Source organism: Triticum aestivum, chromosome 7B (genome assembly GCF_018294505.1).
Source record: "Triticum aestivum cultivar Chinese Spring chromosome 7B, IWGSC CS RefSeq v2.1, whole genome shotgun sequence".
In the NCBI taxonomy this organism is placed as follows: Eukaryota; Viridiplantae; Streptophyta; class Magnoliopsida; order Poales; family Poaceae; genus Triticum; species Triticum aestivum.
The window spans coordinates 14,688,269-14,702,779 of NC_057813.1; the positions used below are offsets into that span (position 1 = coordinate 14,688,269).

General features: G+C 48.3%; 1 protein-coding gene across 1 annotated transcript in view; it reads right to left on the reverse strand.

The window, feature by feature from the left end:
* Positions 1–14,511, reverse strand: part of LOC123161404 (ABC transporter C family member 10) — a 58,615-nt gene that overhangs the window by 17,100 nt on the left and 27,004 nt on the right. The window lies entirely within an intron of this gene.

A 14,511-nucleotide genomic window follows, 5' to 3' on the forward strand; every position in this document is an offset into this window, starting at 1 on the left:
TTTTTTGTTTTTGTTGAGTTTCTTCATTTTCTTTGTTATTTGTCATTTCTTGTCGGTTTTCTTTTTATTCAACACATTTTAAATTTTTATCAATACACATTCAATATTGTTTGTTTACATTTGAAATATTTTTTATAAACATGTTTAACGTATTTTGTTATGTCTATACACATTTTTTTATGTCCACTTTGTTTTTTATAAACATTCGTACAAAGTTGAGTCATTTATTTTGAAAAGTTGAGTCACTTATTTTGGGACGGAGGGAGTACTTTTAATACATGTTTAATATTTTTTTTCAATAGAATACTAATATGTTTTGAATACATGGTCAACATTTTTTATACATATTTAACTTTTTCAAATACTTTATTAACATTTTTTAAATATAAGATTGGCTTTTTTATTATATCAACAACATTTTTCTGTACCATTAAAAATAAGTGTATAATTAATTTTTTGTAAATACTTGTTTAACTATTTTTTTCTAAATGCTTGTTTTTTTGTATATATGAGAAACATTTTCTCTATACACATTTAACTTTTTTCAAATCCTTGGTTAACTTTTTTTTTCTAATGGTTCATATAAAGCGTTCTTTTTAATATATTTATTTAGAATATTTGGAAGGGTAAGAAAAAGTAAAATAAAGCAAAAAATTAAAATTAAAATTAAAAAAATGATGTTGTGGCCTCCAGCGTGTCGTGCTAGGCCGGCCAATCTCGCGCTGCCTTTCACATGAGGCTATCCTACGTCTCCAAGCGAGACATACGCGTGCAGTTCTTTTCAGTCGGTCCTGTTGTTTTTTTCCAATCGGTTTTAGGAACCTTCTTAAGGCCTTGTTTGGATAAGTAGTTTTCGCAGAACAAGTTTTCTGTGAACCCATATAACCGTGTATGGGCCTCCAGAGGCGGACACAGTAAGTGGTTGTAGCAGCAGAAGGAGTTCTTATCACGTTCCTTCTAGTTAGGGTTTGCTCTCCTCTCGGCGGCGACTCCCGCCTGCCACCGTTGAGACCTGATCTCCCCCCTCCCCCCTCTCCACGCCGACTGCCGAGGCTGCAAGGACCTAGCAGGGCGAGGGAACGGGATCGCTGGGGTTCATACCGCCCGCGGACTGAATCCACGGGCTAGTGATCTAATGGCGACAGAGGATCCAGGTCAGGGCTCGGGCACGTCCGATCTCGAGGTGTAGGACCTTGAAATATGTCTAGAGGGGGGGTGATTAGACTTCTTGACCAATAAAAACTTAACCTTTTCCCAATTTTAGAGTTTGGCAGATTTTAGCTATTTTAGGACAAGTCAAGCAATCATCACACAATTCAAGCAAGCATGCAAAGAGTGTATAGGCAGCAGAAATTAAAGCATGCAACTTGCAAGAAAGTAAAGGGAAGGGTTTGGAGGATTCAAACGCAATTGGAGACACGGATGTTTTTGGCGTGGTTCCGATAGGTGGTGCTATCGTACATCCACGTTGATGGAGACTTCAACCCACGAAGGGTAACGGCTGCGCGAGTCCAAGGAGGGCTCCACTCACGAAGGGTCCACGAAGAAGCAACCTTGTCTATTCCACCATGGCCGTCGCCCACGAAGGACTTGCCTCACTAGCGGTAGATCTTCACGAAGTAGGCGATCTCCTTGCCCTTACAAACTCCTTGGTTCAACTCCACAATCTTTGTCGGAGGCTCCCAAGTGACACATAGCCAATCTAGGAGACACCACTCTCCAAGAAGTAATAAATGGTGCATTGATAATGAACTCCTTGCTCTTGTGCTTCAAATGATAGTCTCCCCAACACTCAACTCTATCTCATAGGATTTGGATCTGGTGGAAAGAGGGTTTGAGTGGAAAGCAACTTGGGGAAGGCTAGAGATCAAGATTCATATGATAGGAATGGAATATCTTGGCCTCAACACATGAGTAGGTAGTTCTTTCTCAGAAATGGTAAGTTGGAAGTGTAGGTTCGTTCTGATGGCTCTCTTCACGAATGAAGAGGAGGTGGAGGGGTATATATAGCCTCCACACAAAATCTAACCGTTACACACAATTTACCAAACTCGGTGGGACCGAATCGTTAAACTCGGTCGGACCGATTTAGTAAACCTAGTGACCGTTAGTGTTTTTCGGAGGGACTGACATGCATCTCGGTGAGGCCGACTCGGTTAGGGTTAGGGCATAACGTAATCTCGGTGAGACCGATTACACAAACTCGGTGAGACCAATTTGGTAATAAGCTTTCCAGAGAGTTGGTCAGGTAAACTCGGTGGGACCGATTTGCTCTTTTCGGTGAGACCGAAATGTTACAAAAAGGAAACAGAGAGTTTACATTGCAATCTCGGTGGGACCGATCGCTCACTTCGGTTAGACCGAAACGTTATGAAGGGAAACAGAGAGATTGCAACCCCATCTCGGTGAGACCGAGATCCCTATCGGTAAGACCGATTTGCTTAGGGTTTGTGGCAGTGGCTATGAATTTTGGAATCGGTGGCGCCGGATAAAAAGAATTGGTGTGACCGATTTTGGCTTTAGGTTTAGGTCATTTGTGGATGTGGGAAAGTAGTTGAGGGTTTTGGAGCATATCACTAAGCACATGAAGCAAGAGGCTCATTAAGCAACACCTCATCCCTTCTTGATAGTATTGGCTTTTCCTATAGACTCAATGTGATCTTGGATCACTAAAATGTAAAATGAAGAGTCTTGAGCTTTTGAGCTTGAGCAAATCCTTTGTCCTTAGTATTTTGAGGGATCCACTTTCATCATCCATGCCATGCCATTCATTGAGCTTTCCTGAAACAATAGTCTTGGAATAGCATTAGCTCAATGAGCTATATGTTGTTATGAATTACCAAAACCACCTAGGAATAGTTACACTTTCACGAGGCAATGATGGCAGAGCTGGGGCTGAAGGAGGATGATCTGGAGGATGTGGTGATCAATGACACCGAGTTACCAGAGGAGGCCACCAGATGGATGGCCGTCGCTAGGGTTTACACAGACAAGACCTATAGCCAATATTGGTTCTACAAGAACATGAGGGCGGCTTGGGATCTAGCCCAGGAGGTTAAGATTCGGCCGCTTGAGGACAACCTTTACACCCTGCAGTTTGCTTGTCTTGGAGATTGGGAGCGAGTCATGGAAGAAGGGCCATGGACTTACAAAGGTAAAGTTGTAGTTCTGGCCATATATGATGGCTACACAAAACCCTCGCTGGTGAACCTGGACAAGATCGATATATGGATGCAAATCCATGATCTCCAGGATGGTTTTTTCCCAAAAGTTAAGGCATTAGCATCAACGGTGGGGGAAGTTATCTATGCTGAACCAAAGTCACAAGATGTTGAAGGGAATTTTGTCCGTGTCCGGATAAAGCTAGATGTTACAAAACCACTCAAGAATGTTGTCTCTTTGGTGGTGAGGAAGAAGAATGTGCTCCATAGAGAGATCTTCCGGGTCAAATATGAGAGACTGCCAGACTGGTGTGCGGTGTGTGGAAATTTGGGACATCTGTTCAAGGAGTGTGGAGATGGGATTCACCCACTGAAGGCGCTCGTTTTCAAGGATCTTAGAGCCTCCTGGTTCAGAGGCCCAGGCAGGGGTCCAGGAGAGGGAAACAGAGCCAGAGGCCGAGGAAGGGGCCGAGCTGGTGGAGGTCGTGTCCGGGGGACATATCAGAACCCGTTTGAACCCAATGCCTATGATAATGCAGAGAACACCGGCAAAGATACAACAATGGAGGAGGGAGACCGTAACAGAAAGAGGAGTGCCGTCCCAGTTGTTGACCCAAAGGCTTCCCCAACTACCTCGTCTCACTTGAAGCAACAAAATATGCCACGAATCATGCCTCCACCTGAAGTTCCGTCCAGTCCGCCTCCGAAGCAAGATCCTAAGAGGGATTAAACATAATCCTCAAGGACTAACTGAAGCTCCAGCAAAGACCACAGTGGCACACAAACCCAATGATGCACGTTTGGCGGGCTCCCACGGGGAGTCGCGCCTAGCGCAATGAGTCTTCTATGTTGGAACTGCCGCGGGGCTGGCAAACCCGCGACAGTTCGAGAGCTTCGTGATCTCACGAGGCAACTTGCCCCCTCAATCTTATGCATTGTCGAAACACAAATTGAGGGCTCTTGAGTAGAGAATATGGTAGGAGCTTTAGGCTTTAATAAAAGTTTTGCTGTGAACAGTCGTGGTAGAAGTGGTGGATTAGGAATTTTTTGGAACGATGAAATAAAGCTCGAGGTTGTTGGTTATTCTGAGTATCACATAGATGTGACGATTGATGAGATGCTTGACACAAAAATCAGAGCTACTTTTGTTTATGGTGAAGCTCAGGTTAATATGCGTTATAAAACATGGGATATGCTCAAGGGGATAGTTGGCTCTAGCAACCTTCCCTGGGTGGTGATGGGTGACTTCAACGAGGTCCTCCAAGCACACGAGCATGACGGCGTTGGCAGCAGAAGTCAAGCCCAGATGGATGCCTTTCGTGATGCATTGGACACATGTGGCCTGACCGATCTCGGTTATATTGGAAGAAGTTGGACCTTCGAGAAAAAAGTTACAGGGGGCACGTTTACTAGAGTACGCCTTCATAGATGCATGGCTAATATGGAGTGGTGCATTGCATTCCCGAACGTAATCACCGAGCACAAGGAGGCTGCCTCTTCAGATCATGTACCAATTTTCCTAAAGATAAAAGATATGCATGCATGCAGGCGGGCCCCGCGGAGATTTAAATACGAACTGTGCTGGGAGCGGGACTCGGCGCTGGTGGACGTGGTGCAGGATGCATGGGTACAAACTCCAAGTGATTCGGTTGCACAGGTGGGGGAGAAACTGAGGAACCTGGCTGGCGACTTGACACATTGGGATCGGGTTCACTTTGGCAATGTCCAACAGCAGATCCGTCAGCTACAGCTGCAGCTACAAGAAGATCTGGCCCATCATTGGCTGAATTAAAAATTGTGGACAACCTGGTGGAGCTGTTTCACCGTGAAGAAATATTGTGGCGACAGAGAGCTAGAATTGAATGGCTCATGCATGGGGACAAGAACACCTTTTTTTTTTCACCTCCGGGCCAGTCACCGTAGGAGAAAGAATCAAATAAAATCCCTATAGAAGCTAGGTGGACAGATAACTACGGAGACGGCCGAGATGGAAGAATTGACCTTAGATTTTTACAAAGATCTGTATACCTCCCAAGGTGTACAGGACATGGAGAGGGTTCTCGATACAGTGCCTCAGAAGGTAACGGCAGCGATGAACGATCTACTAAATGCTCCGTACATTGCCTTAGAGGTTAAGACCGCACTTTTTCAAATGTTTCCTACGAAGGCTCCGGGCTCCGATGGCTTTCCAGCCCATTTCTTCCAGCGGCACTAGGACGTGTGCGGTGTTGACGTCACCAAAGCAATCCTCAAAATTGTGGAGGGAAAGGAGTCGCCGGAAAGTATCAATGAAACTATTTTGGTCCTGATTCCAAAGGTAAAAACTCCCACACTCTTGTCCCAATTCAGGCCAATCAGTTTATGCAATGTTTTATACAAGATTGCTTCAAAAGTGATTTCGAACCGGCTTAAGGTAATCCTACCGGAGATAATTTCAGAAGAACAGCTAGCCTTTGTACCGGGAAGATTAATCACTGATAACATCATTATGGCCTATGAATGTCTACATTTTATGAAGAGGAATAAGGCAAAGAAACATCAGTCATGTGCCCTAAAGCTAGACATGATGAAGGCCTATGACAGAGTTGAGTGGGAATATCTCAAAGCTATAATGCTAAAGTTGGGATTCAAAGAAAACTGGGTAAGTATTGTTACGAGCCTTGTTACAACAGTCAAATTTTCTGTGTTGTTTAATGGGAAGAAGCTTGAGGGCTTTAAACCATCCAGAGGAATCAAACAGGGGGGCCCAATCTCCCCGTACTTGTTCTTGATAGCAGCAGAGGGCCTGTCGTGCCTGTTAAAATCGAGAAGTGAGTCATCCAACTTGAAGGGGTTACAGGTGGCACCGTTGGCTCCACCAGTTAACCATCTTTTATTCGCTGATGACAGCCTGCTGTTCTTTAAGGCAAATAGTGCGGGTGCTATTGAGGTGAACCAAGTTCTGGAATACTACTGCCAAGCGTCGGGCCAGAGAATAAATAACACGAAGTCATCAATCTATTTTAGCAAGGGGGTCCCTGACAGTGTCCGGCATGATATTAAGGTTCTTTTAAATGTGCCAAATGAAACCCTTAATGAAAAGTACCTTGGCATGCCTTCTGATATAGGTAACAGCAAGAATGGATCTTTCAAGTACCTCAAAGATAGATTATGGAGCAAAGTTCAAGGATGGATTGAGACCACCATGTCAACAGTGGGCAAGGAAGTACTGGTCAAGTCAGTGGCTCAGGCGGTGCCAGTATACTCTATGTCATGCTTTAAACTCCCCCGAGGCTTATGTGAACATCTTAACAAGCTTATTAGGAAGTTCTGGTGGGGAAGTAAAGAAGGGAGGAGAAAGCCTCACTGGGTCTCGTGGAAAGAGATGACATAACCAAAAGGAATGGGGGGGGGGGGACTGGGCTTTAAAGATTTTGAGCTTTTTAACCTCTCAATGCTTGCTAGACAGGCATGGCACATCCTACAAAACCCTGATAGTATGTGTCCGCGGTTGCTCAAGAGCATCTACTACCCCAACGGAACAATTCTAGATGCCCACCTGGGCGGCTCCCCGAGCCAAGTGTGGAGATCAATATTGGAGGGAAGAGATATATTGAAACAGGGCCTGGTCCGCCGCATCGGCAACAGAGCGACCACGAGCATTTGGGAAGATAACTGGCTTCCTCGAAATGAAATGATGAGGCCTTATGGAAGTGTGCTGAACGACCCTCCGACCTATGTGTCAGAATTGATTGATATGACTTCGGCTAATTGGGATAAACAGAAGGTTCAAACAACTTTTCTGAGCATGGATGCTAAGATTATACTGGGTATTCCTTTGTGCACAGTGAATATCGAAGATTTTTGGAGCTGGAGCCAGGAGAAGAATGGCATTTTCTCAGTTAAGTCCGCCTACCGCATACTAGTGAGCACAAGACAGAGACGTGAAGATTGGTTGGAAAACAGGGCTGGGTCATCCAACACCACGGTGGAAGAGGCACAGTGAAAAAAACTCTGGAAAATTGAAGTTCCAGGGAAGGTTCGCATGTTTCTTTGGAGGCTATCAAAACAATCTATACCAACCAATGACGTCAGGGCTCACCGACATATGTCAGACTCAAGCGCGTGCAGCTTCTGTGGCGCCCATGATTCATGGAGACACTCTCTCTTGAAATGCACAATGTCTAGATGTACATGGGCCCTTGTGGATGATGATTTGGCACAAACCTTGGCAATGAACACAGAACCAAAGGCAAAAAACTAGCTATTCACCCACATGGGGGTATTATCGCATGAGTCTTTCGTGAAGCTCTCGGTTTCTTTGTGGGCTATCTGGGCGGCACGCAGGAAAGGGATACATGAAGGCATATTTCAAAGCCCCCAAGCCATCAATGGATTCATCAACAGGTATCTCCAGGAGCTTAATATGCTGGCTGCACCAACTCCTAACCCCGCCCAGCGAGCTGCTCGGGCGACCAGCACAAGTGCCCGACCTAGAGCGTCGCCGGCGGGACATGTAAAGATTCACGTCGATGATGCGTGCAGGAAGGGACTAGGAGGCACAGCAGCAGCTGTGTGCAGGGATGAATCATGAGCTTATATGGGAAGTTCTGCTCTAGTGATTGCAGGCGTTGATGACCCGGAGATTTTGGAAACAAGTGCCTGCAGGGAGGCGTTAGCATTGGCCCAGGATCTTAATATTCACAACCTGCTAGTAGCTTCAGACTCAAAGGGAGCAGTCGGAGCGATCAACAACAGAAGTCGTGGATCGAGTGGCGCTATCGTCTTGGAGGTTCACGGATTAGCTAGTAATTTAAGCTGTAACTTTACTTTCGAAGGACGTGCAGCTAACGTCGATGCACATAGTTTAGCCAAGCATGCATTTTCTCTAAGTCCGGGGCGCCACATTTGGCTGGGCCAACCCCATGACCAAAGATGTATCCCACTAGTTGTGGATTTTACTGAATAAAAACTTGGTTTACCGCTCAAAAAAAATTTAACTATGTATAACAGACTTAAACCATGTTTGGGCCCCGCAATAAAAAAAGGTGGATTAGCAAGATTCGGTTTCCACAAAACCAGGAATATGCGTTTTATGGAAAACTAATACGGAATCCATAACTCCCGAACGACCAGCTTTTTATCATCTCCTCCCGAACGCGCTCAACACCATTGGATTTTTTGCACAAATCGTAAAGCAGCCTGGGGCGCCACGTCACATTTTATCCCCGTACGGAAAAACAGGCGTCCTCCCCGAACGCCGGCACACTGCGACATCTCTCTCTCTCATCCTTTTCTTCGTTCCCCATCCTCTCGCCGAGGGGAGAGAGCTCTTGTGCAGACGGCCAGGCGGTCGGCGGTGAGCCAGCCGGCGATTAGATGACCTGCGCCGTACCCAGGTTTGCGATGCCAGGGAGAGGCGGCGTAGGCGGCGGAGACGAGGAGCGGGAGAAGGCATGCGGCGATGCCGTGATTCGAATCCTCGAAGGTGGTGGACGGAGGCAGTGCTCGGCGACGATGCCGGTAACCGTGGCCGAGAGAGCCTCGCGCGCATGGTGGTTGCCGGTAACCGTGGCCGAGGTGCTGGGCGGTGGAGATTCGTGGGCTCGTCGTCCCCGCCGGTCGTCGCGCCGCCGCTGGTCGAAGAGGGCGCCTCTCGCGTGCCCTCCGCTTGAAGAACGAACGAGGGCATCGCTGCTGCCGCCCCGTTGGTCGCGCGCGACTGCAAGCCGTGGAGCAGAGCCGCTCCTCGGCTACCGCACGAGGAGCCATCATGCGGCCCGTCGCTTCGTTTAATTAGAGGAGCCATCAGGCTGCCCATCGATGCGTGGAGCCATCAGGCTGCACGAGGAGCCATGGATGTGTGGAACCATTAGGCTGCCCGTCGCTGTGTCTAGAGGAGCAGAGGTGCTCCGCGGCCGCCGCACGAGGAGCGTCACGGAAGGTCCACGGTGGCCGAGCATGGACGAGCACTGGTGCGTCTGCATCGTCTTCGTTGTTTCCTGCTCCATCGCCGCGCGTGGAAGAGCACGCGTCATCAGTACTTCGTCGGTCGTCAGTGCTTCTCCTCCCTTTCAGTATAGATCATTTTCAGCATTTGTTTGTTGCTGCTATGCTGATGCACTTTGCTGCTCTAGAATGCTCAGTTTACTAGATCGAGCTTACCAGTTACCACTATATTCAGCGTGTCTCCTTCATATGTAATTTACACACTTATGCGAAGTTGCCATGTTTATTCAGTGATTTAACTTGACATCTCACCTACATTTTTGGCTTGTCAACTTCTTCTTTTTTGCCATGGTTAATTTAATGATGTGTTGCTGCTGTAATCAAACAATCAATTGGTCAACAAATCATTTTTCTGATCTGCCATGATTGTGTCTTTTCTTTAGGGTACAATTACAGATTTTTTACATAATTGCCATGTTTTTGGTAAATTTGCCACGCTTGTGTCTTTTTCTTAGGGTACATTGCATTTTTACGTAACTCGTCATGCTTCTATGTATGAATACAACAATTTTTCGCAAACTTGCCATGTGTGCAGTACAAATTATTCAAACTTTTTTGAAATGATCATTGTAACATTTTTTTATGAACTTATGATGTGTTTTTGCCATGGTAACTTAACATGTACTGCCATGGTAAATTTTGGGACTGTCGTCACATGGCAAATGTATTTTTGCCACTCTCTAAAGCATGGCAAGTTCTAAAACATGGCAATTATGGAAGTTTATCAATCATGGCAAACTTGCCGTTCTTCAAAAAAAAAATGTCACCATCTTCATCAAATGTATGTTATTTTTTATTTTCCTCTAACATGGCAAATTTATTACATGGACCATGTTAAATTTTTTAATGGATCGTGGCAAGTCTAGTTCAAACACCATGGCAACTTAACTATGTTATAGTTTACAAAACTATGATGTGTCTTGCCATGGCAACTTAAAATGTACTGGCATGATAGATTCTTTGGGACCATCTTCACATTTGCAAATGTACACTATATGCTGCCATGATGGCAACTTTTCGTAGTGTCTTTGCCATATCTATTCCAAGAATGTTGCCATGGTTAGTTACGTTATTTTTAGCCATGGCATCTTGCAATTTAGTATTTTCCATGGCAAATTTTTAATACGATATCATTTGCAACTTAAGATGCATTTTTTCCATTTCAATATCTCTCTCAATCTTTACATACAAGATTTTTTCCATGGAAATCTAAAACTGTATGTTGCCATGATGGCAACTTTTTGCATTGTCTACGCCATATCTATTTTCCAAGAATGTTTCCACGGTTTCTTACTTTTTTTTGCCAAGACAAATTTGATCTTCCTAACACTTTACCCCTTTTTAAAACATGGCAATATTTGACTTGTATCATGGTAAATTTACTTTTCATAGCCGTGCTACGCACATGGCAAATTTACTTTTACACACATGGCAAATTTACATTTACAACAATGACATTTTTACCTTTCCTTTTTTTGCCATGGCAATTTTACCTTTTCAAATTTGCCTTGGAATATTTAACTTAATTGCCATGACAAATTTACTTTTCCATACATGGAAAATTTTCAATTACAACATTGACATTTTTTATCTTTTTATTTTTGCCATGGCAAATTTTTCCTTTCAAATTTGCCATGGAAAATTTATCTTAATTTCCATGGAAAATTTACTTTTACTTACATGGCAAATTTACATTTACCATAGTGGCAATCTTTACCTTTTATTTTTCCATGGCAACTTTTACCTTTCAAATTTGCCATGTCAAATTTATCTTAATTGCCATGGCAACCTTACTATTATATGCATGGCCAATTTTCATTACTAATGCCGATTTTACTTTTCATTTGACGTGACAAATTTACACTAGGGGGGCATGGATAATTTCCTATATATTTTATTATGGCAAATTTACTTTTTATTTTTGCCATGACAATTTTTGATGATTTTTTATCTACATAATATGGCATTTTTTGTGAAAATGAATGGACTAGCCACTAACCAAATCAGTCTGGTGCCTCCCCAGACCGAACGTTCGGCTGTTATCTGTGTCCAACTACTAATACATGTTTTTATGAAAACACGATTACGGATACTCATCGCAACTGATCTTCGTCGAGTCGACGAACGAAAGCAGCAGTGGAAGCGAGCTGAGTCGCCAAGTTGAAACTGCCGCCGTCCATGCGTGCCAAGTCGCCGAGGGAAGCGGCCGCATGCGTGCGAAGTTGCCGAGGGAAGCGGCCGCCGCTGAGCGCACACGCCGAGTAGTCGACTGGAAGCCGCCGTCGCCGCCTTCGCGCCGAGTTGTGGTCTTGTGGAGTCGCCGAGGGAAGCCGCTTGGCCGCGGCCGTCGCACCGAGTCGTCAAGTAGAAGCCGCACGGCCGCGGCCGTCGCGCCTGTTAGAAGGGAGAAAGAGAGATTTGATGGAATAGTTCGTTGTATTGCTTGAGCCTCGTGGGCATATATATATGAGTACATGATCTACTTGGAGTATAAGGCAAGCTAGAATATTTCCTAGTCTAACCTATGTTTCCTAATACAATCACGTTACTCTACATCCCCTGCAGTCACAACGGTAGCGACGCTGACGGTGAGACTGGAGAAGAATCCGAAGGAAAGCCGACGAACACCCTCCCACAGTCATAACGGTCGACGCATCGCGGAGTCGTGGCTGGAGTGGAAACCAATGAGGTTGCTCAAGCAGGCGGTAGCCCTTTGTGCCGTTAGTCGATGTAGCCAAGAGCGTGGGTGGTGGAGCCGTGGTCGAGGTAGCCGTGAGAAGAATGCCTTGGTCGATGTCGAGTCGGGGTGGCCCGTGTCGATGAAGTCGCCGTGGAGCCGCGGGAGCAAGAGGGCGCCGAGTTAGCATGGGCGCAGTAGTGTCGAAGTAGGGTGCGCTGGGAAGAAAATGTTGTTGACGACACGTCGCGGCGGGTTTGCCAAGCCCGGAGACACATCGTGGACGAAGGCACGCACCAGTGTTGCCAGCATCGGACATGCGTAGACGAACAAAGACGAAGTTGACGAAGCGCTGACCAGGCTTGCCAGGCCCGGGGACACGTCGTGGATGAAGGCATGCATCGTGTTGCCAGCACCAGGCATGCGTAGACGAGGGACCTGCACGATCTGTAAGCCATGTCGGAGAAGTCGGAGGGCCAGCAGAGAAGAACTCGACGACGATTGCGGCGGCCATCGGCGCGGGGCCGATGTCACCAACGATGGTTAGAGTAGACGAAGTGGTTGGGGTAGATGACGGCGACGCTGACGACGGGCTGGTGCTGGATGAAGACGAAGGAGGTGGACGGGCGGCTGCGACGACTACGGGGTAGCGGCGGTGACGCCCAAAGAAAAGCGGTGGCGGCTTGATTAGGAGTGCGGCGGCGGTGCTTGAAGTAGGCGGAAAACCCTAACAATGTGACGAAGACCGGCGCAGACGGTGGCGTTCCCGTGTCAAGGGAGACGACGCGGCGCATACCACAGGAGGTCGACATGCGGTGACGGCGGAGTGGACCGCGGGCCGCAACGCTACGGCCTGAAGGGGCGACGCAGCGGCGGCAGGCAGGTCGGGGCGACGGCGGTAAGACCTCGGGGCGGCGGCGGAGACCGCGGGCCACGGTGCGACAGCCCGAAGGGGCGGCGCGGCGGAGGAGTACGGGCCGGTGCAACCGCGGGGACGGCCTCGGGATGGCTGCATGGACCGCGTGCCACGCTCGTTACGGCCCGACGGGACGACGCAGCGGCGGCGCGAGGGTCGGTGCGGCCACGGGGACGACCAGGAGCGAACGGCCTCGGGGCGGCGGTGGACCGCGGGCCGCGGCACTACGGCCCGAAGGGGCGACACAGCGGTGACGCGGGTCGGTGCAGCCGGGAGAAGAACCACGGGGCGGCGGCGCTGCGGTCCGATGGGGCGACGCAACGGCAGCCCGTCGCTCGATCGGTGGAGGGACGCGCTGAACTCGGGGACGATCTTCATGGGACCTGCGGAGGCGCGCGTAACGGACGGGCCAGGTCGGTCGCACGGTGTAGATGAGGCGGATCGCGGCGGCGGGCGGGTGATCAATCCGATCACACGCAAGGTCGAGGATGCCGCTCGGTGGAAACGGGCTGGCGGCGGAGTCCGAGATGAAGCCGGCGACGGCGGGCGGCAGGACGGCTATGATTGGCCGCCGCATGGCGCGAGGCCGCCGAGTCGGGGTGATGCAGGAGTCCCAGTCGTAGGAGGGCGGTGACGGTCGGCGTAGATTGACTGCACGCCAGCGCGTGAATGGCGGCAGTGAAGGGCCGCCGCATGACACGAGGCCGCCGGGTCGGGGCGACCGGCAGGGAGACGTGCGGACGACGCGCGAGGCCGCCGGGTCAGTGAAGAAGCCGACCGACCGCCCCGGGGAGGCGCGCAGGTGCGGAAGCGGCGACGCTAGGGTTTAGAATCGACTTGCGATAGATACCATGTTAGAAGGAAGAGATAGATTTGATGCAGTGGCGGAGACAGGCCTGGGGCAGCTGGGGCTATAGCCCCAGGCCTACTAACAAATTCCCTTGTAATTCATTTAGAGAAAGCATAGAAAATCATAGAAGTTTTTCACTCACATAGCTTAGCCCCAGGCGCAATCGACTTCTAGCTCCGCCACTGATTTGATGGAATAGTTCGTTGTATTGATTCAGCCTCGTGGGTATATATGTAGGAGTACATGATCCATATGAAATACAAGGCAAGCCAGAATATTTCGTGATCTAACCTATGTTTCCTAATACAATCACGTTACTCAACCGCGTCGAGTCATCGAGTAGAAGTCGCATGGCCGCTATCAGTATTTTCTCAGTTCCACCGGCGATGATGTCGCGTCGCTGAGAATGGTTTTCCACGCACTGATGAGTCACGGCCTTGTCGCCGAGCTGCGCATTCGAGCGCCTCCGCTCCACGACCTCATCATCAGCGTTCTCATCGTCTCTCGTTCATTGTTGTGCCACCCGTCGAGCTGCGGCGGGCGACGCTACTCTGTCCCGAGCCTCCATCAAATGATGAACACTAGCCACGAAATACGACGAGGAATCCCGCTGGACGCGACCATCTCTTCTGCGGATGCAAGGCTGTGGCCGCGTCTCCGTGCTCCGCAGTGGCAACCATAGGCAATGGGTGCAGCCCTTGTGCTTAGAGCATTACTAGTAGAACCCTCAAACCCTCACTAGCGTTTTAAGGGTCCAAAAATGGTCTTTTTGTGCACTTTTACGGGTTGAAAAACAGAGACAAAGATTAGAACCCTCAAACCCAACCCTTATAACCGAATATTCCCCATGAACGACGTTTTCGTTGAGGGCATACCGTCGAGCACCTCGTGCACGACGGGCGGAGGGCGGCGCGGGGGC